General features: G+C 44.4%; 1 protein-coding gene across 1 annotated transcript in view; it reads left to right on the forward strand.

The window, feature by feature from the left end:
* Positions 1-22412, forward strand: part of PSMD11 (proteasome 26S subunit, non-ATPase 11) — a 413573-nt gene extending 391161 nt beyond the window's left edge. Inside the window, exon 14 of the mRNA XM_086923842.1 lies at positions 20691-22412. The gene's annotated coding sequence lies outside the window, so the exon portion shown is untranslated. The remainder of the gene's footprint in view (positions 1-20690) is intronic.
* Positions 22413-23396: the final 984 nt, after the last annotated feature.

Consider the following 23396-nt stretch of genomic DNA (forward strand, 5'->3'; position numbering starts at 1 on the left):
AAGAATTGGCTTGGTAGTTTGGTCTGCCCTGTTCCCATGATGCACTGGGCCAGGGTCAGACTAATTTGCATATAGCCAAGTTCTGAGCTGGGATGGTGCAGTGAGCTAAAAAACGGTGATGAATCAAGCCCTGATCTTTGGACTGGGTAAGAGTGGTCTGCTTAGTTCAGACACTCTGTTCATCACCACCCCCTTTTCTGAATCAATGTTACAACATGGCCAGTCCCAATTACGTTCTATTGTACAGTTAGGCTGGACGTTACAAAAATCTGCATTCAGGCTACGTGCCTTGGCGTCTAATCAACACAACGTCATTATTTTCTATCTTTAACCTTACAGATAAACAAATCTCTTTGGCACAAAGGGAGCAGACGATACGGTGCTGAGCATTGAAAACTAGAAAGATTACCATTAACAGTTTCCGAGAAACCTGTCATTGAATGGATAATACATGGTACCATAACAATACCAATAACGAGATTCCAGTTTCAATACTGCCTACAGCATATACCAGCGGGCCTGTATGAAAGGTTGGGTAAAGGATACATCAAGTCGACCTGGAATTTACCTTATACACATAGATGTTGGAGTGGGAGTAACAAAGAGGTGTTTCTTAGTGGAAAAAATTGTGAAAAATCAATAAGTGGTACACTTCTGTGTCAAAAAATTAATTTACATGGAGCCTGTGAGGGTTCATCTAATAATCTTTCTTGCCACTTGCACGGCACTCCAGCAACACAAATAGAACCTGTTTTCAGGCAACTTTCCAACGATAGCTACGTTATATTAAGTGACCACAGCTGTTGTGGCATGTTGCCAGGAACGCCCTATCTCGTCAGTGTTACATCCAGGGTCACTTGTTGTATGCAAGTATTGTATCCAAACAGCAAGCTAGACAAGGAGGCAACAATCTGGCCTTGAATTGATACATTAAACAGAATGAAAGCCATTCTTTTACAAAAAACTGTCCCTTTGATCTCGTCTAGAGAAACGTATGATCTGCAAGTCTCAAAGAGCTCAGCAGAGATACATACATTATCAACAAACTGCCCGTACATTTCGTAGAAATGTTAGGTCAAATTTTAAACATGTTAGATACCAGTGGCATCGCACATGTATTAAAGACACTTTTTTCAGGACTGTTAGCACCCTTTGAAGCAGTCTTGAGCATTTTTCCGAATTTCGTGCACTCTGTGTTCGGCGGCCTGCCTCTCATTTTGGGACTCGTAGCAGGGATTCTGTTTTTGTTCTTCTGCTCAGATATTGACCGAACAGAAGGAGTCAGGTCCTAGGCGGGACTGAGGGGGGCTGGACCGTAATATAATGCAGAATAATAGAGACTGCCCGCACCTCATAGGATTGGAATTATTTCGAAAAGAGGGTATATGTGTAAATCAATGACACGTGTATAGGTACTTTTATTTATACCCACTACATGTAATATTTTAGATCTCTGAAAACTTTAAGAACAAGAAAAAGATGTACCAAAACAATCAACATAATAGTTGTACAATTATAGACAATTATAAAAAACAACAATTCATGAAAAACGTGAGTACACAGAACAAAAATATTGACACATTTAGTGATATATAGTACAAATAAATTCCTGTTTTGAGACAACTAAAGCTAAGTGAAAGAGCAAGAGCTCATACAGCGTTCAATCATTAGCATAGACACACTTAATCTTTTGATTGGCTCTTGCGGAGTGCCGACGCGTTTCAGGTTCGAATCAAACGTGTTCGAACCCTCATCAGGGCTTTGTGAGTTGTCTGTGTAAGGGAAAAGAATGAAAAGATATTGAAAGCCAAGACTCACATGAATAAGTAAAATCCATGAGGTTGTGAAAAAAGGGGGTACCTGTGAATATCAGGGTCCTAAGGACTGATGAGTGGACAGGGGGCGGCACCTCAAAGGTTTGTTTCTAGAACGGATAAAACATGTGTTGTTTAAGGGGTTTCAAAAGATACATTCTCATGTAAAAAATAGGGAGGCATATCATTGAGAGCCTACCTCTCTATGCACCATCCGGCGCCTCTTAGAGGGTGGAGGTAGAGGTTGTGAATCTTTAAATCCAGTTAAATGAAAGCAGAAACTAGTATTGTGTAATCATATGGACCTTGCCGAAAAATTATTACATTATTTCGAGAAGGCCCCGTACCTTGCGTCTTGTATTTGCAGGAAAGAAAAGTTTCCCATCTGGAATAATTTGCGGGGAAAGTCACGAACCTATAAAATTAAAATGAGTGTTACAAAGGCTTAGAGTTGCCGGGAATTGTGTGGATGATTTAATTCAGGCGGACAAGAGCCTACCTGGGTTGGCGGCGTGTGTCTTCGCAGCTCAGGCGTCGTTGAAGGAGTACTTGAATTCGACTCCGTATGCGAGGAACGAAAAAGGAAATAAATGCCGGGACCGGGAACGGTTGGTTTTAAATGCGTGCAAACCAAGAAAGGGAGAAATCTCTTACCTGTCAGAGGACAGTTGATGTCCACAGTGCGAGGCTTCTGGGGGAATGCCTGGCGTTACGTGGGGCCATCTTGAATGGGTTTTAAAGCGGAGGTGATCAGCGTCCCATTGCATTTTGGGATGTGTAGTTCCATGTTAGATGCTAAGCGCGAAAAGTATAAATCAAGTGACTGCATACCTATTGAAAATGCAGGGGAGTGTTAAACGATACTAGAAACACTCAATGGGTAGGCAAAGATGGGGAGAGCCAGTGTTTTAGGGCCCAGTATTAATGAAAGAAAGGGGGTCCACCCTATTTATATAAAGGAAAAGAATGGACGCAAGGCAAATCAGGGGTGAATGGCTATTCAGAAGTGAGCTATTGTTGAAAACATCAGTTAAATTCTTGATAGTTCAGACATGCTGTTGAGACCTGTAAGTGTACTATTAAATTTGAGAATCAGGTATGCTTCCTTTTGGAGTAACACCTTGTCAACGTCAGCCGGGCGCTGTGCTGTACCAATTGTAAACAATACTGACCATTTGAATTCCAATTCTGTGTGGGATTTGTCAATGAAATGGTCGACCATGGGAGCCGTGAGCACTTTTTTTCTTATCCTGGATCTGTGCTGGCTTATGCGGAGATTAACTTGCTGGTTTGTTTTCCCAATATAAATCTTTGGTCATGGACACTGGATGACATAAATGACATTTTTAGTTTGCAATTGGAAAAACCAGAATGCTTCCATTTGATCCCCTGATGTTCAAATTTGTTGCCTTCAATCGTGCTGGAGCACGCTACACAATTGCTGCATCTATGATGCCCCTCAATTGGTTTCATATTCCAGCAAGCCAAGATGTCATGTTTAGATTTTGGCAATGCCACGTCTCCTCTGACAATTTGTTGTCCAATGCTTTTGTTTTTCTTATAAGCAAAAATGGGGCGGGGAAAGGGGCATTCCAGGCCATCTAAAAGATGCCAATTTTTGAGAATTGTTTGTCTCATTTTGTGCGTATCAGGACCAAATGTGGTCACGCACACCAAACGGTCCAGTTCTTTCTTTTCCTTGGTTTGCAACAAGCACTCTCTCGGCGTAAAGCTTGCTCGGTTGTAGGAATGCCTGAGGAGTTTCTTTGGGTACCCCCTGTGTATCATCTCTTCACAGAAAGTTTTTGCATGACGGTCAAAGTCACTGGTCTCCGTGCAATTCCTGCTTATTCGCAGTAGTTGACCATAGGGGAGATTAGTTTTTAAATTTCTCGGATGGTGGCTGCTGTGATGCAAAATAGTATTTTTGTCAGTGGCCTTCCTGTAAAGTGAGGCCTTCAGAGATCCATCCAGGCATGTAACTTCTACGTCCAGGAAAGTCATTTTGGTTTTACTGGCTTCCATGGAGAATTTTATGTCACTGTGTCTCGTATTGATCCATTCGTGGAAGCTATTGAGTTCGGTCTGGCTCCCCCGCCACAGGAGCCAGACGTCATCAATATAACTCCACCATTGAATGATGTTGCCACTGAATGGGTTGTTGTTGTCAACGAACCTCATTTCGTATTGCGCCATGTAGAGCACTGCCATCTCTGGGGCATAAGGACACCCCATGGCAGTGCCCTTCACTTGCATGAAGAATTGATCGTCAAATACAAAGTAGTTCTTCTTGAGGGCAATTTCTGCCAACTTCAAAATGAAGTATGTGGGGACCCTGTGGGGACGCTCTCGCATCTCAAGATACAGCTCGATAACTTCAAGTGCCTCTTCTTGAGGGATCTGTGTGTACAAGGACGTGACGTCCATTGTCACCATCATTTGTGTACAGGGGTCAAAAAGTGTACCTTCTACCTTGGTCAGGAAGTCAGTGGTGTCTCTCAAAAATGACTCTTGATGAAAGGTTTCAAGAAAAAATCTACATATTTAGATATAGGTTCTAGACAGGAGTCCACACCAGACACTATGGGCCTCCCGGGAGGGTCAGCCAAGCTCTTGTGGATCTTTGGTAAAAGATATAGAATTGGGATGCGTGGAAACTTTTTGTTTAGGAAATTAAATTCCTTGGGACCAAGAAATCCTTGTTCCTGGCCCTCAGTGAGTGTCTGTGAGATGAGGCCTTGGATATATTTTGTGGGGTCTTCTTGCAATTTGCGGTACCATGTGGTATTATTGACTTGTTTCATGCCTTCACTTATATATTGGTCCCTGGGCCAGAGGACGACTGCGCCCCCCTTGTCAGCCTGCTTGATTATTAAAGAGGGATCCTCTTTGAGGCTTTGTATTGCCTTGCGTTGGCAAGGACTGATGTTCTGGGGTACATATTTTTTGGTTCTCTCCATTTGGTTAATGGATGCTAATAGTACTTGTTCAAAAGCCAGGACCTGTTTAGGGATATTTTGATGAGGGACTAAACTCGATTTATTCCTTAAACCCGTTGTTTCCTTATCAACTGGTGTGGGTTGATGAAAGAAAAAGGCCCGAAGCCTCAACGTTCTACAAAACTCAAGAGTCTCGATCTTCAATTTGGTAAAGTCAGTCCTCTGACTGGGGACAAACTTGAGCCCGAGATTTAATACGGACTTCTCATGTTGTGTTAGGACTCTGTCAGATAAATTCACAATCACATCAGGTTTCTCTAAGATTTGTAAAACCTGTTTCTTGTTCGCATTTCCCATGCTGGTTTGAATCTGTTTTTTTGTGGCTGGCCCCTGTCTAAAAAAGAGACTTGTTTCCTGGGATTGTTACTTCTTTTGTCTGAATCAGAAGACCCTGATGAAGAGGTTTCTGAAAAAGTGGTAAATCGATTGCGTGATCTGCCTTGGTAGTCGTACAGCGCTCGGCGTGAATCAACAAGGGAATAGTAATCTTCTTTCAAAAAAGGATATACCTGTTCAATTTTGAACGCCTTCGTATCGCGTACGTATTTAGAAGTTTTATTGTTGATGGTGATGTCTTTAAAGACTTGTATGTCTTTCTCAATTTTATCAAGTAATGCTTTGGTATCAGTAATAGCTGGGTTTTCGACAATAGCTTTAGTTAGCTCCTCAATCTCCTCAACCTCCTTGAGGCATAGACGTTGTGCGGTTTCTATGGTATGGACCATAAGGTCCCGACTACATTTCGTATTTATGAAACTGAACCCTTTCTTGTACTCTTCGTCTTCGGTGAAAATGACTGGTATATTTTTCACCTGGAGCCCCCAAGGTATGGTCCCTCCTTTTAAATGTCGAAGGAGAAAGTGGCCATGGAGCTTAGTTCTGACATGCTTTTTGCACAATCTTATGAGTTTTTCGGATTCGTTTTGTTGCTTCGCAGTAGAGCTTAGTGTGATCGAAGCAAATGGTGACGTGGCAATGAGTGATTGAATGTGGCTTTCGCTGAAAGAGAGGGTATCTTTCTGCCATACTATTTGAAGGGAACAAGGCCCTTCACCCAATTAATGGGAATATTTTGTGTCCCTAACACTCTCGCGAGTAACAACCCGCTCTATATTGACAGAACAGAAGGAGTCAGGTCCTAGGCGGGACTGTTTTTGTTCTTCTGCTCCGATATTGCAAGTCCAGTCACCAGCGATACCCAGGTTACCATGGAACAAGCGATCCAGGCACTGCGGTACCGAAATAGGATAACACAGCTTCTCGGCTTGGCTCGTCTAAGAGTTCTGAATACCACATGGTTTTTATCATTCAGACCAATCTGACAAGATTGCATCTTACATGTTCTACGATGCCTGCTCTGCGGAGAAGAATGCGTGTTAGACATCTGTCTCTCACTTCCATCAGCAGTACCTATGGATGTCGATACTTTGCTTGGTTCGGTAACGGCTCATGCAACGTGTTGTCCCCAGCAGCTACCAATTCTGATGACGGCATTCGTTGAGACCTCAGGAGAAGTGTGGCTCAGGGGTTAGAGGCGGCAGACCCGGAAGCTGAGATCGGCCCTGGACCAGGGTTCAATTCCCCGCCTCGGCGGGTCTTGGGCTCAAAAATTCCACGGACTCGATAATTCTCGCTCCGGTGCCTTCTCGACTCACGGGTTCACACTCTGTGACTCTGGGCAATAGCTTGCTTAATCTCCACAACGGCCCCTCGCGGCGGGATGCCTGGCTTTCACCTTGTGGATACCCTGCCGGGGTTATCTCACAGGGGAATACCAGGACGGGTTCCCTAAGCAAGCGCCGGGAAACCCTTTGTGGGTAGCTGTGCGCTATATAAGCTCAAATACATACAAATACATTTACCATTACGACTAGGTGGCGGTGAGGTGGTGAAACGAACAAAGTTGTCATGTTATATGGTTGTCAGAAGCTAATACCTTCTTGTGTATTCGAGAAAGTTTCTAGTGACCTCTGAGCTAGCTGGCACACACGATTAAGTATAACATATTCAATAGAGACCTAGTTGACCTAAGTCCTTCGTCTAAACTATCGTTTATGTTGTTCCAATGTTCAGAGCCTATTGGGAATATAGGAACTACACTACAGAGGAATCAAATCTGGAAGATTGTGTTGAAACATTGGTCAATGTTACAAACTGAAAGTTGACTTCAGATGAATTTTTCAACATCCTCCACTTTTTGCTTACCAAAGGTCGAACAATCTCAGAGAATATCTCCGTAAACCTGTTAAATCCATCAAAACTGTTGGGAGAGAGTACCTAGTTTGAACTGTGGTCATTATAACAACGTCGTTACGGGTAATACCATCATGCCCCCCACTCAAGGCACCAATATTAAACTTTACATGATAGCCTCGTGTGATTCACAAACAGTTGTTTATATGTTAAGATCCCCGTGTGGTTTGCTCTATGTGGGCAAAACTGAGCCAAGATAAAAATATGAATCTCAGAACGCAAAAGCAATATCCATAATCATTACGAGAAAACACTGGTTGCTGTACATTTCTCTAAACACAAGCGCCATGTTATCTAATTGCGTTTTACCATTCTAGAAAATGTCTTTCCCAGATGGAAGAGACCATAAAAAATGGTTGCTTCATCGTGAATCATTTTGGATAAACAAACTTGACTCATTAAATCCGAAAGGTTTAAATGAAAGACTGGATCTAAGTTATTTATCACTCATTACTTCTGAGTATTGTTTCCCTAATGTTTCCCATCTACTATACCCTGTTGCGTTGTATTTTCTTGTGTTTAATGCACCACTAGGGTTGCAAGAAGTCAATTTTTATTAGCTATTTCTGGTTTGATAATTTCAGTTACGGTCGTATCACTTTCTTTTGCTTTTTGCACTTCGTGTACACTTTCATGCACAGTTTGCCTTCTCGAAGATGACTGACACAAGCACTTTCTTTCTGATATGGTTGAGTCGGCTTGCACTAAGTCCACTTTTTATTTCTCTCAAACCGCTCCGTGATGGCTACGACACAGACTTGCATGCCACGGACACTCTAGAAAAACGCTGGTCGGTGTAGCTGGTCGGCTACTGTTTGGGGTGACATTTGTTTTTGAGTTTTTTTCTCACATTCAGTTATTTAATATTGACTTTCACGAATATCTGTAACCACACGGTTTACTTTGGTTTTTCGGTTTTGAATTTTTGTTACTCACTCTGCTCCAGTAATGTAGTTGTTCGTTCTTATTCTTTTCACCTTTTCATCCATGAGATGCTCCCTGAACACACACGGGGTTTGCACATTTTCACTATACACTTTCGGTGAATATTTTTTCCAGTTCTCAATTTTTTTAATTTCTCTATTTTTCCTAATTTAAAATCCTGACTGTTTTACTATTGTATTGTCTGGATCTCTAAAAATTTGCATTTTGTGACGTAAGTTCCGCTGATGAAGGGCTGTGTCCCAAACTGCATTGGGATTGATTTAAAATGAGGAAAAGCAATTTACGGTTCTTTGTGTGATAACTGAACGCGATGAACACAATATGAAAACCATGATTTAATAAAGAGCAAAAATTCAAAAAGCATTAGAAGGAGATGAATTACTGACATTTTTCAGGTGTGCTTAGTGGGGACGGTGATCTTATTCTAGACAATGCTTTTTCTTACCTTGTCACATTTCTTATTAGCCACATTGAAATCTGCTGTGACGCTGTCTGAGGACACCCCCATGATATCTCGAGTTAGAGAGACCATAGGCATTGACCGCAGCGAGGAACAGAGACTAATCTTGTAGAAACTACATTAATCTCAGATTTTATCATTCACAAACAGGCCTCTTATTGCTCCGCACGAGCAGCGAACAGGTCACTTGCTTGGTTGTTTTGTGGTACATTAAGTTTAGTGGTGCCCATTACATGTGTGGTTTGTGTACCTCCTCCCATGTCTCATAAAGCCTGCCACCACCTACCCCTGCTGCTCTCTCTTTCTTCATTATCTTAGAAGCATAAACTACTTCCCAGCCCAGTCTTTTTGCACTAACATTGTACAAACTTATTTAGAGAATTGCAGTTTCTTTGGTTGAGATTCTGCACAGGTGTATTCCCTCTCCCCCTTTAGGAGTAAGCTGCCGAAAACACCACTTGACTAAGCAAATGGAGGTGGATGTCATTCAGGCATTTCATAACAGTACTCTGGAATTCTCATTAACAAAGTCAGGTCCTTCCAAAGCGCGGTTGTTTATGCTGTTCCAGATACTACACGGATGTTATCTACTTTATTTTTGTTTGCCTCTGCTCCGATCAGCATGGTGTCTGTTTCAGGGATGCTGTGCATTGTTTCTGACAGCATTTGCATTTTCCAGTCATTAGTTAGCATTTCAAAACCATGCTTAAAATACAACTCACAGTTGATTTAGACTGATATTTCCCGTGAGTAATGAGAAACGGGCACAAAAACGTATACAAGCACAGCAACACCAGCTCTGGGCCCCACAAGTACATACGTGACTGGCATTGCCTTTTAAATGGGTCCCTCAAAACCACTCAGGCTCTCTTCCTCTTACCTGTCCTCCCACTTGCCCCCACACAGAAGAACTCCATGTTGTCCCCTTAGCGCTTCACTAGGCCTGACTTTAGGGAGTGCTCTATTCTTGGAGTTTCCATATCCGTTTCCCTTCTGCCTTTTTGTCACACTTGCTCTCAGATGGACCCATCTGCCCCCTTTTGTTCCACTGTTACCTGTGTGGTGTCCATGACAACAGGAGCCAGGCTGCACCACTGCTGCTGTAGTGATTAGACTGCCTTGCTCTCTCGCGCTGCTCTTATCCTCCTCGGATATTCCTGAGAATATCTAGTGCAGACTCTAGGACAGGCCTAACTGGGCAGGGTGCACACTACCAGTCTAACACACCAGGGCATGTGCAACCTTTGAGACCCCCACCCCTACCATGGGCTTCTACATTGCCCTCAAGATGATCTACAAATTAACTAGCTCTGCGCCCCCTCCCCGACATCCCAAAAGTGATGCTAGGGGATGGACGCCCAGGACCCAAGCACGCAGCTTGGGGCTTCTTCAGTGCTGTCTAGTCATTTTTAATGGAATGCCAATTGATAGCTCTAACCTTTTTGGTGATAAAGCAGACTGACCATTAACATTTCAGGGAGAGCAGTTCTACAGCACATTTCTTGGGCCTTTTCGTTCCTACTAGGCAATTCCTTAAGCAATTTCTCTCTAAATGGCTGAATTAGGTTTCCCATTTTGTGAACGCCATCCTAGCAACTGTTTGAGCCTTTTCGAAACAGCAATTCTCAGACAAGGACAGCGAGGCCAACATGCAGCTGAGAACCCCTTCTACCTGGGCAGCTGAAAAAACGATTTAGTGTGTCTATGCTGACAGTCTCCCTGTCCGAAACAGGATCCCATATTTCTTCTAGAGGTGGCAGGCCACCACTACAGTAAAGGGAGGTACTACAACTGTCCATCTGGGCTATTCCCTTCCTTTGTACTTGCTGAACCTTTTACCACCTTCAGGGCAGCTAATGAAGGACTCTGTCCATCTTATCGCAAGAAATACAGGTTCCTTTTGCCAAAGGAGGCGTAGAGGGCTTCGGCCTCGGAGTTAGGAACTGGGTGTTACTCCATCCATTTATTTGTGCTGAAGAAGACTAGAGACCCTGGTTCTGTTTTGGATCTTCACCCTGTCAGCGCCTTCTTGTGGAAGGTTAAATCCGAGATGCTCACATTAACCCGGTCATCTCTGCTCTGCAGACTGGATGGTTGCGTTGGACCTGCAGGACATTTACTTCCACATCCCTGTCTTGTCTGGCTGTAGAAAGGTAGGATCCTTTTAAGCATGGTTGCCCCCACTGTTTTTGCCCAGTGTCAGTGTGTTTCGGACTAGTCTGAATGGGATCCTGCTAATCATGCCCCAGTCACTGTGCTTTCTCCTGAAATGTGACAATGGTAAGTACTTTGTACCTTACCAATTGGCTACTGGTGTACCCTTGTAAGTCCCTAGTATTAGGTACTAAGGTACCCAGGGCATAGACACACCAGGATCCTCCCATGGGTTACAGCATGTATTATGCCACCCATGAGAGACCACTCAAACTTTGACTACAGGCCTACCGTTGCATCGTGTGTGAGCTGGTGCTTGCACCCCTCGCAACAGATAAAAATGTCCTTATGTCTGAGTAACCCCACATAAAACCTATAAGCCACCCTTATGGTAGGCCTTTCAATCCTGAAGGCAGGGTGCTGGGTTATAAATGTGAAGGTGCCCTGGCTGAGCAGGGCACCCCCTACAAATCTTGTAGTCGATTCTCCAGACTTTGTAAGTGCGGTCAGCCATTTAATACATATAGTGGGCATGGGATGCTCTCCCAAGGGTGAGCTGTCAACCGGACAATGAGCCGCAGAAATCGCTGAGCGGACCGCATTAATAGAACAATATGCCAATTCTGCCAAATAATTCAGGACGGGAACAACCCCGGCGACCAAGGGATCCAAACCCCGTCGAGGACACCAACGCATTTCGCCCAGGCGGAGCAATAACGTTTAGAGGTGCTGTCTGCCCAAGCCTTGGACAAGAGCTCCTCAGCTGATCTCGAAAGGCCTGGGAGCGTCCAACTTTGCCGGAAAGCCTCCATGCCGTGAGGTGGAGAGTCCCCTCGATGACTAGGTTATGACACTCCCCGCTGGGACTCAGGACATGAGGAAACAGGGGGAGTAGGGTTGGAAAATCCCAAGAAAGTTCCAGAATAACCGGATACCAAACTTGAGACCTCCAGAACGGCGTCACCAGCACCAATTCCGCTCTGTCGACGGATCTGGATGGCCGTCCGCACGATCATGGAAAAGGGCATAAATGCATAAGCCGTTTCCCTGCTCCACTCCTGCAGGAAAGCATCCATGGCTTCTGCGAGAGGGTCCGGTCTCCAACTGAAGAAGTGCGGAACCGGATGGTCCAGACGTGACGTGACGCAAAGAGATCCACCGTAAAAGGTCCCGGACTCTGACCAAATCCGGAACAGAGCCAAAAATCGCTCGACCGTTCCACGTCTCCAATTGGGTGAGCCACCACGTCATCTCTTCCTTTACCTCCGCAGAAATAGGAACCAAATGTTCGTAAGGCAAACCCTTTCGGAGATGAGATGCCTTCAACCGCTGCATGGCTCAATAATACAGGGAAGATTGCCTGTATGACGAGGATAGAAGACCCACCACCCTGGCAATCTGCCTGAGGGAGACATGAGATTTGGAGATCGTTTGACGTAGCTCGTGTCGAATCTTGGCCATTTTCCGGGACAGCAAGCTCAAGGAAGCTTTGACAGAGTCCACGACGAAGCCCCGTAAGACTACTTTCTGAGACGGTGGCAAGGCGGACCTGTCCCCTTTGATCACGAATCCCAGACTTTGCAAAAGCGTGACCGTCTGCTGAAGTTGCATCGACAAAGTCCTGGGACATTGCGCCATTATCAAGATGTCGTCCAAATAAACTATCATCCGGATACCTCGGGCCCTGAGAAATTCCACCACCGGGTGAAGCACCTTCGTAAAGCACCACAGTGCCGAGGAAAGACCGAACGGAAGGGCTGTGAACTCGAATATCTGGTCCTTCCAGCAGAACTGGAGGAAACGCCTGTGTGGTGGATGGATGGGCACCACCAAGTGCGCATCCTAAAGGTCCAGGCGTACCATCCAGTCGGCTGGAAGGAGGATATCCCTGAGCAGATGTATTCCTTCCATCTCAAAATGTCGGTACACCAACCATGTGTTGAATTCTTTAAGGTTGATGACCGGCCGATGGCCTCCATCTGCCTTGTCCACTAGGAATATGTTGCTGCGAAAACTACAAGGGTGAAGCTGCGAAAGACAAATGACTTCTTTTCGGAGCAGGGCGGATACTTCCTCGTCGACCAAGAGGGTATCCGCGGCGGAGAAAGAAATGGTACGAGGTCGTTTTCCTTGGCGCGGGGTATCAAAGAACTCTATATGAAACCCTCGGATAGTTTACAGGACCCACGCATCTGAAGTGATCTCCCCCTGGCGTCTTGGAAGCGTGCCAGCCGCCTCCCAATACAAAGACACGCCTCTGGCAAAAGACTTACAGGAATTATTTCCTCCGTTGGCGTTGTTCTTAAAACCGCAGCCTCTGAACCGTCGCCCTCTCATGGGGTAGAACTCTGAATAGGTGGCGTTGCTGGAATATTGGCCACGTCCGGAGCCTTGTCCCCTACTGGGACTGGATTGCGCTGCAACCGGCACCTTGAGAGACCTGTGGATGAAAAACCCTCTTGATGCTGGTCTGGGCCTTGTCCAGCGAGGTGAAAGTGGACACAAACTTCCCTAATTTTTTTTTACAAAGGGATCTCCAAAGAGCCCCCTTTGTACCACGGCCCCTGCCTCCGAGGTGGCCAGATCCCCTAACTTAGGGTCCAACTTAATTAACAGGGATCGACGACGCTCCGTCGACAGGGCACAGTTTGCATTGCCCAAGAATATAATGGCGTGCTGTGTCCAATTGGACGGGGAAATGGTGGCACCCGAATCTTTGGCCTCCTTCGCCATATCCAATATTTTGGTTAACGGCCCTATGGTGTCCAGCAGTTTATCTTGGCATTAACGCCACGATCGGTCTATTCCCTTCCGTGGGTCTTTTACAAATTTTGCCATAAAGGTCACCATTTTGGAGTCAAGCTCCGGTGTACAGGCCACCTTCCCTTCTAAAGTAGGACGCAGACATTCCGACCACAGGCAACCCCTCACCTCCTTCTCCAGGGGCTTAAGGAGGCGGCCGGCCACAAACTTAGCCACCCTCTCCCCAGGGGTCCAGGCCACCGACCATGGATGAATAATCTCATCTGGGTTCTGCATGCCCGAGCTGTCCCGCGGCAGAGAAGTTTGAAGAACCACCCGGACCCCAAGACCGCGAAGACCCCGTGTCGTCGTCCGAATTCTCCGGGGACTCCCCTATAGTATCGGGGGAGTCCGGCGCAGAAGACGGAACAGACTCAGGGGCCGAAGACTGTCCAAGGAGCAGACGTGGTTGCTCGCGCTAGGAATGCGGTGCGTAAACGCTCAAACGCCCCGTTAGCAACCACTGGGGCGTCCCCGACTCAGCCTCAGGACCGCCCTTTTCGAGGGTGGGGGACCCTCCCCTTCACGGTCAGCACTAGGGGTCCGCGAAGGGGCTTCTGACGGGACCTGCGCAGGGGCCTCGGAACGTGCCTGTTCCAGTTTGGCGCACTCTTGAACAATGCGCTTTGAGGCGCTGTTCCATTGGGCCCATTACTTTGTTGACACACCTATAAATAGATGAGTCCACTGCCTCAAAAAGGCATCATCATAGGGGAGGTATTCTGACTCCTCTTCCACATATACATTGTCCTGCTCTATGGTGAAAATAATAAGTGACAGGAAGAAGCACTTTACTACATCTTGAAAGTTTTGAATTTGGGCAGACGGTAGGACTGCAAGAGTCTTTGTGCAGCAGAAACACTGCTAGTAGGACAAGCAACCTACCCCCAGCACGCCAGGCCCTCCCTCAGGACCAGGCCTCTCTCCGCCTCCCAGCACGCTCGGAATGTGCTCAGAGAACTAATCGGCCCGTAGGAGTCAGACACGGTAAAACCGCAATACGGACCCCCACTGGGGCTTTTAACAAATATTTGCAAAGCAATGCGGGCAGTACAGACCCTTAACCAGGGTGTAGAGGTGAGGCGGGACGCGGACTGTGCATTCCACGCTGTTGTTCTCGCCGGACGGGCTATACGAGGCATATCATAGCCTCTCGTCGCCTCATACGCAAGAAAATGCTTTATTTAAAGAATTATTCTCCCAACTCCTTTTGGACGCATTAGCTCAAAATAGAACGTACAGCGACATATCGATTTAAAAAAAAAAAAAAAAAAATCTTTACACTCTGGGTCTACTACGATCTTCAAATCCTATGTGATCATTGCTTATACCTACAGATTCCTAACAGAACCTTCTGGTGTTAAACGCATCGGAACGTGTACTACAGGCAGGTTTTTTTAAAAATTGGGAGGATTTTGAAATATTAACATAAAATTATGGTTAACTGCCTCGACCGTTAGAATCGCTATTGAAACCGTATTATACCATTGGATCTAATATCCCTTGGAATTTGGGATAAAGCCTTGAGAAAGTCACTTGACGTGACGAAACACGTGTCGGCTGTTGCTCATTGTGGACCAGGATGAAGAGGACATAACCACCATTTCTAGTCTCTTGACTAGCTCTCTAAACTAAGAAATGTGTGCCCTCTTTTGGTCTATGTATCTGAACTCTTTTGTGAAACTGTATTCTTTGGGTACTTTTAAGAACCATCTTGACTTGTAAACATTTATCAATTAAAAACTCATTTGATTTAGAGAACTAAACCTTGTTTGTTGCCAGTAGTATTTTGGTTAATATACAGAACCTTTCTGCTTTGTATTAAGTGTACAGAACATAAATTACTCCAGAGTGCCGGGATATCCGTACTTTAAATTTGTGTTTCATAGTAACTGCTTGTCACTTACTATGAACTATAGCGTCTAGGTAGTAGGGTGCATATTTATCCTGAGTGGCACCAATTCAAAATTGCTATTTTCAGTCCTATTGAAATCAAGACCTATCCCATTTGCTTGACCCCATCTGTTATTACCTGTATGTGAGGTGCGTCTCCTTTACATTGCTACCAAAAAGTTTTGTATAACACCTGAAGTAATCTTGGAGTGAAGGAGTCACTACCCTGCATCTGCAGGCACCGCAACAAAGCTGACTGGTCTGCTGCTCCTGAGGGCCCACGGACTCCGAAAGGCTCAGCAACACAGGTTGTGGTTCTGCAATTTCCTCGAGGCCTGCACTGTCTTCTCGGCAAGTTTGTGGCCAGTATCCCTCGTGGGAACTGTTGGAACAGAAATCCTGTGCACTGTGTCGACTTTCCGTTGCCAAAGCTTGTTGACTGTCCTCCAGGGATTTTCGGGCTACAAGAAGCTCCAGCATCTCTTGCTACCAAGATCTTCATCTTCACCGCATCCTTTACACCATGGGCCAGCATCTTTGGTGAGCTGCTAGAGGTCCTCCTGTGACACCTGTGTCTTCCTGCTGTGGTTCCTCTTGAAGGTCTTCTTTGGATTTAGTGGGCTCACTTGCTTGCTTGGGGCCTGCTCTGAGACTCCTGCACTTGGTGAGTCTCATAGACCTTGCTGGTCCTCACTTGGCAACTTTTTTGCCTGTCTTGTCTGTTACTGCTGCCAAGGCTTGTTGATACTCCCGCCGGACACCGACCCCCTGGGTCTTGACTTCCGACGTGGGACAGTATGTGAATGGTTCCTGGTATTCCAGTGTCGCCTGGTCCTCGCAGCTGCATGGTTACCGTCAACTCTTGTATCTTCCGTCATCGATGGTCATTGGTCTTCCGTGCCTCCTGGTCACTCCAGGGTGGCATTAACTCTGTCCCATCTGTTTGCAGGTACTCCTCTTAAATAATCCATCCTTGGATTTCACTCGACTTTCACCTTCGTCAGCGGCATCTTTACTGAAGTCCTCCATTGTATGACGTTTTCCGACATCACTTCGCACCTATGCACCCGGCTTCTCTGGTGCAGGTATCCTGGTTCCTGGGGTATCCACGGGTGAGGTGACTCCAACATTCCATCTTCCACGGGGTTTCTTCAGAGTCCACTGGGAAGGGTCCTTCTTGAATACGGCTACCGCGACTTTCCTATTGATTTGCCTTGAAAACGCTGGTGTTTCCATTCTGTTAACAGCCTCCATGGGTGGCTACCTTGGGTGGTTCCTTGGGTTCTAAGCTCTTCTGAGTCTTCAGGTTCAAGTCTCGACTTCTGTTGCAGTTCGCATTCTGCCTCTTTAGTATATGGTTTGGTCTCTCCCTGGAGACCACTGCGTATTTGTGCTAACCTGTTTCCATTTCAAATATTGTGCTTTCGCAGTGTAGGAGATATATCAAGGTGCTAGTGAGTGTGTATAATAAAACTATTTTTTTATAACTGCGTTGTGTGGTTCTTTTTAGTTTAACCTACACTATACGATTAGTTCTCGTAACACAAACTGCTTAGCACTCCTTCTTGACTAAGCCTGAAGGTTGCTCTCCACAGCTATTACTTGGAGAGCTTTCTATGGTTTAAGGCCACTAAAATCACCATAAGGGTTGTGTGGATTAGTGCAAGTTTCTTCTCGTAAATAAGTGTGCACCATATACTAAGCCAACCTCGTACAGTTCACTGTGGACCAGGTTCATTATCAGTTTGCAGTACTCCCTTTGCCCTCAGTAGCGCCCCCCAGGTGTTCACAAAAGTGATGTCTGTGATGGCTGCACACCTTCTGAAGTCGGGGTACTAATCTTCCCCTAACTCAATGACTGGCTGCTGTAGGCAGGATTGTCCCAGGAAGTAGTCCACTAATTTCAGACAATGGCTATCCTAAAGTCATTGGGGTTTACTATCCACATGTTGACTTCACACCTTACTCCTTCACAGACCACCCCATTCATCAAAGAAATTCTGGATACAGCACAGTTTTGTACCGTTCTCCCAGAGAGAATTCTGGACGTTCCAGCTATAAATCTTAATGTCTGTCCTTGATCTGAATGTGGAAGGATGACTGATGCCCTTGGTTTGTTGGCCTCCTGAATTCTGCTGCCCCAACACACCAGGTGGCACTGCAGTGGGATCACAAATCCCAGTAGGATCAACACCCGGTAAATCTGTTGACTAAATCCTGGTTTTGGAGGAGGCTGGAAAAGATTTGCAGTGGTTTCTGCTGGAGCCCGATTAGGTCAGTGACAGGTCCCTCTCTTTACACAATACACAGAACTGACTGTGGCACTGATTCAGTATTACTGGGTTGGGCATCAGAAACTCTGATCTCCAGTTGAGACTTCTCATCATTTTGTTAGTGTTGAGGGTGATTAGCTTAGTGTTGAAGGCATTCCTCCCAATCAAAAGAAGACTGGTGCATGTCTTCACAAACAACACCACTGCCATGTGGTAATGCACCAGCATGGTGGGTTAGTGTTGTTGGTCCTGTGCCAGAAGGCTCTGGAAGTGATTGAACTGCCAATTGATTGCTCTAGTTATGAACCACCCAGCAAGGTCTTTAAACGCCATTGTTGTCAAACTCAGCTGTAGGCACCTAGTAGATTGTGAATGGCAACTGCGCCCAGAGGTGGCACAGGTAATCTTCCAGCTATGGTAAGAACCCTCTCTATTTTCATCACTGCTGAGACCACTGCCGAACACGCAATTTCAGCAGTTTCTGCTGGCTGTAGTTTCCAAAACAGGTCTCTCGAACACTAAAATACTAATTCAACGATTGTGATAAGATTAGCTGCACTCAGTGTTATTTCCTTGTGTTGAAGAGAGCTCACACCTAGGGTCAATCGTTCCAAAAAAAAAAAACCCTAGCTTCACTTGCAAACACAGAAAGAAGGAGCACATGTTGACAGTCTAATTACAAACCGTACAATATATAATACATTACAAAGATTGGCAAATAAGAGGTGACTAACACAGCACAAAAACAGTGACTAACATCACATCTGTAATGCTTTGTAAAAAAAATGTCATCTTATTTTTACTTTCGTGTATATGAAAAAGGCACAATAACGCAACCTTCCCTCCTGAGGTCTTTGTAGTTTTGGCAGGAAGGGTCCCTCTACAGTGTACACCAGTAGTTAGGGTGAAAAATATGCAGCACCTGACAAATTGACCCATTACAAGCAAGTTTTCTGACATTTAATTGTTTGTCCCTATCCTAGCAAGGACTTGTTTAAGGCACTGTTTAGTATTATTTATCTGCTCAATCAGTTTTTTCATGTTTATTTTATTTTGTATTGTAGTGTGAATCTTTTCTGGATTCACATGCTATGTGTTATCCCGCCAACTAGTGGTTGGATCTGGAAAATTTCCTTGAAATCCTAATTTTTATGGGCATTGTTAATGATTTGGTCTCAAACCACTCTGTGTCATTAGGTATATGCCTTGGAAATCCCTTGAGGCAATCTCCATCTTTAGATTCTTTTTTCTGCCGCTTAGTCTGGAAGCCTAAGGAGAGTTCCTGAGTCAAGGAAGAAGAAATTGCAGGTAAAAACAATTGTTTCCACCAAAAATTACTGTTGAGGGAAGAGGATTGGCGGACGAAGAGATTGCAGAGACTACGCCAAAAACCACTAAGGAACACTGAGGTGAGATGACCGATTTAAGACAATCACATGGTCTGGGAATGCGAACTTTGTATGAAGCATACCCTCTCAAGGTTCTTCCTCCAGTGCCGCAAAAAATGCACACAAAGACACACACAAGGTCTGTGACCTGTCTCCAAAGTTTCATAGCGCAGAGGACTGCATGGGATGCACAGCGTTTCCTGCCCAAAACCATCAGGGCAATGCCAAAGCAGGAATGGACACACTAGGCGATGGGATTGCCACAGATCAAGCAGGAGTCTCTAAAAGTTCTAGGCCTGTGAAGTGATGACGAAGACAAACTGGAAATAAAGTAGGCCCAAGGGGAAGAGATCGTCGAGCGCCTAACTGGCAAGAGCCACAGTAAAGTTGCGAGAGAGGAATACGGACTAATGGTAACCCCCACCTATTAACAGTTGAGCCGACGACATCTGATTTGAAAAAACTGCCTCAATGCCGAAATCATTGATGCTAAAGGGCAGAGTGGAGCCCTAGGGGTTGCACAGGTCCAAGATCCAGTCTGTTGCCTGGGGAATATTTAGAAAGTGAGGCATCTGCAATTAGAGGATCCACCAGAAAGATGATTACCTAAGGTAAGTAACTGATTATTTTGATTAATATGCCATGGGTATTATTGCCTTCATTATGCATACTGATCATCCAGCTTCATGTATGCAAGTTGGCATATGCCAACCCCCAAATTAACTTCAAAAACTATTTTTGGAAGGTGGTTGACAATGCTTTGCCTAATGCTGGCCTTCTGAAAAACTTGTAAAGAACACACCTAGTTTCCTTTTAACGCAAGTGTTTCCTGTTTTAAGATCTATATTTGTTTCAATTACAGTTTCATTACTCCCCATAATGTTTTCTGTTCATAAGCTACTTAAGAGGTTCTAGAATGTCCCCTTTTTGGCTGTATTTCCAGCTTTATAAAGTTAAAAGGTATCCATCTGTTATTGTAAGTGATCATGTGCATCGACTTACGACCACGATCTAAATCTGTGCATGGATTCATTAATCACTGTAGATTCTTGTACCCAAGTTGATTCTAGGTTTGGTCATTTTAAGTTGTCATGTTTCTATCTCCCCACCACCCATAGATGGGTAATTCTCTTATCATTAAGGATGGAGTGTACCATAAGAATATGGCTGTAGGCAATGATGAGGTTGTTGTCATAGCGTGTACTGTCTCGTCTCAAACTATGCTAGTCATCCCCAAACCTTCCAACTTGCATGTGCTTTTCTTAGTTTGTATGCAGAATTGAAACACTATTTGATATGAAGAGGGCAAATGGTAACTACAATAATGTGGATCTGAAATACTGAACCATTGCTATGGTCTTTTAATTCTAAGGCTTAAGATTGTTGTGCTATTGGAGGTGATAATTAATAAACCTACTATTAAAATAGGCTGATTAGTGTCCCTAGTAACATTTGGAGTAAGACTAGGATACCCTTTTAATCTGCAGAACAGAGTTTGTTAGGGCTTAGTGTAACATCACCTTTAAGTAGTATCTTAAAGTAATTCTGTTATCTTTGCAACAACCACGGCTACACTTAGTCTGTACAATCCAAGTTCAAAGTATTCTTTAGTTTTGTTTTAGTTGCTTAAAGTGATACCATGTGTTGCTTTACCTCTGAGTACATTTCTTGGCATTCTGTTCTAACTCTTAACTTTTTTTTCCCTCTAGAACTGAATGTGGAAGATGACGTTTGGAGAGTGTGTGTGGCCGAAGAGTGAAGCCTTTGGGGGAAAAAGCTAGCTGACTTAATATTTTTCTTTGTTCTACTTTCACTCTGAAAGTTTTTAAAACTCCTCATCAGGTGCATCTTTATATTCCATATGATGCTACGAGTCCCAGTCCCTGTGTAACTTTTCATGGTCCAATTTGATATTGGAAGGGTGAGGGAGGGAAGAAAAGGTAGTTTTTGAATTATTTAAAACAACGTTCAGTATGTTCTGAATAAAGGAAAGACTTACACAACCTAAATGCAAGTTCTCTTCCCAAAGGATGACCAAGATTACATGCTGGCTCTGCCTTTTAAACAGCAGAAACCCCTGAGTATTTTCCCTCTTGTACAGTGTGAACTGAAGATACTCTTAAATACTCCCTTGCAAGGCAATGATCCTTTTAATTTTTTGCAGTTTGGCTCCAGTATTTGGTCTTCAGGGAAACAGATAGAAGATGCACATATGCTGCTGATTTTCTATTAGTAGGTGGCGTCCTTTTGTCTTGGATTGTCCCCACAACTCCTCTCTGATAGTCACACTAAGGTGCTGACTTGGAAAAACCCTTGGGCACAATAGGAGGCATCCCACTGCCCCATCCCCCAAACCTAGCTCTAGTGTATATCTCAAAAAGTAAATACGTTGATTAACAGAGTCCCTCCTTCCTTGCCACTTTCCCAGTATATACACTTGCAAGAGAACAGGAGCATACAGGTTAAATTATGTTTGTACTGGTTAAAAAAGAAAACAAAACTTGTATGTATTGAATGCCATCAATTACATGACCCCCAAACACCTGTGATGCCTCTATACCTATGGTCAAGCAAGAGTTTCTACCGTCTCTGGCATGAGTTACTATAATATAATGCCTTGATCGACTTACCACAGCGATATGAGAGGGGTGGGGGGTGGGGTCAGAGGGGAGGGCCTGTATCAACACTACCCTTAAATTCTGAGGCCAGTTTCTTGTAGCTGAGTTACGAAAGGGAACAAGTCAGCTGTGTGAAGGAGGACTGCACTGCATGTATTTTATTTCTGTACTTCTCTCCTTCAACCAGCATTCAAAATGATGAAATACACATTATGCTCAATATTGTCAAAGCAACCGATCTCCACCCTGATGATTCTGGCAAACTCTGAGCATATTCTGAACAACGCAGGATGTCTGCTTTGGTAATCCCTGCACTGATTGCTTATAAAACTTGTGGAGCACAGTTAATTCTTAAGAATCTGTGTGAAGGGTTATCGGCATATCTGTCGAGAACCAACCGTGTTGGGAGTGTTGATATTGGCATGTTTCATTTTTTTGTTTGCTGAAATTTTCAGCAGTTTTATTCCCCTTTTGGGCAGTGTAAGCTTCTGCGTCCATCCCTTTGACATTTCCTCCTTGCTCTTTCTTCTCTTCTTCCTCCACTGTTTTCTTAATAAATTTATATTTTGTAAAACAGATTCTGTTGTACCAAAAGATGTTTTGCAGTCTCTTTGAATTTCTTAGGCAAGCTATTTGTTTCTTTTCATTTTTTTTAAATTTAATTTATCAGGTATTTTTTTTTTTTATCCCAGTCCCTTTCAGTCCTGTTCTGGTTTTTGGCACCATCAGTATCAAATGTACAAACGGTTCTTGCTAACCAACACCAGGTATATCTGATGTTCAGATGAGTTCCAATAAAATATTTTTTTTTCAGTGTTCTGTCTTTATTCTGGCTTGGTGGTCCGAATACAGCATATTATGCCTGCCTCTGATTTGTTTTTTTTAATATGGGAAGCATACGAGCTAATTTCATTAACTTAGTGGTTTAATTAATGCTGTTTCCATCTTTTCATGCCCTGTGTTCTCCATTAAGCAATTCTTCACTAATATTACTTGGTATGGAATACTTTTGCCCAAGAGCTGGATTCTGGATTGCTTTTGCAGAGAGAAATTCTCCGCTTTCAAAAAAAATAGTATTTTAAAATCATTCCAATTAGACAGCTATGCCTCAGTTGAGAAGCATAGCTAATATGTTTATAGGTTTTATATCCTAAACCAAATGGCCCTCCATTAATAAATCTTAAATGTGTATGTCTGTGTTCGAGGCATGTGAGCTGTAGATCCCATGCTTTGCATACTCCTGCCATCTAGTGTTGGGTCCGGATGTTTGCAGATTGTTTTTCAGTCTTTCCTAGTCGCGAAGTAGGGTGACCCCTCCTTTCGGTGATAGTGCGCATGGGCATCGATTCCATTGTTAGATTGTTTTTTTCTGCCTTCGGGTTCGGATGTGTATTTCTCTGCTCTGGTTCCAAACCGTTATTCAGGTTCCCCTCGTAAATGTATCCCACTCCTCCGCGTATTGTCGTAGAAGAAAATTTCAGTTTCGATCGGAAGACTCCTGGAAGGCCATCGGGCCTAACTGCCTTGGTCCACCTCGCAGTCGATGGAACGGTCTCCATTTAAATTATGTCCTCAGTGCCACGCAAAGTATCCGCGCACCGACTCCCCCACAGTGTGCAAATTGTGCTTATCTCCTGAGCACAGCGAGCAGGACTACGACGTGTGTAGTTAGTTTCAATCCAAGAAAATTCTCAGCGATTGTCTGGCTTGATGTCGTGAAATGCAAAGCCAGTCCTTAGAATACATGCAGGACATCTTCGGTGAAAAATCCGACCAAGAAGAATTCTATGCACAACG

This window comes from Lissotriton vulgaris, chromosome 5 (genome assembly GCF_964263255.1).
Source record: "Lissotriton vulgaris chromosome 5, aLisVul1.2, whole genome shotgun sequence".
Lineage (NCBI taxonomy): Eukaryota > Metazoa > Chordata > Amphibia > Caudata > Salamandridae > Lissotriton > Lissotriton vulgaris.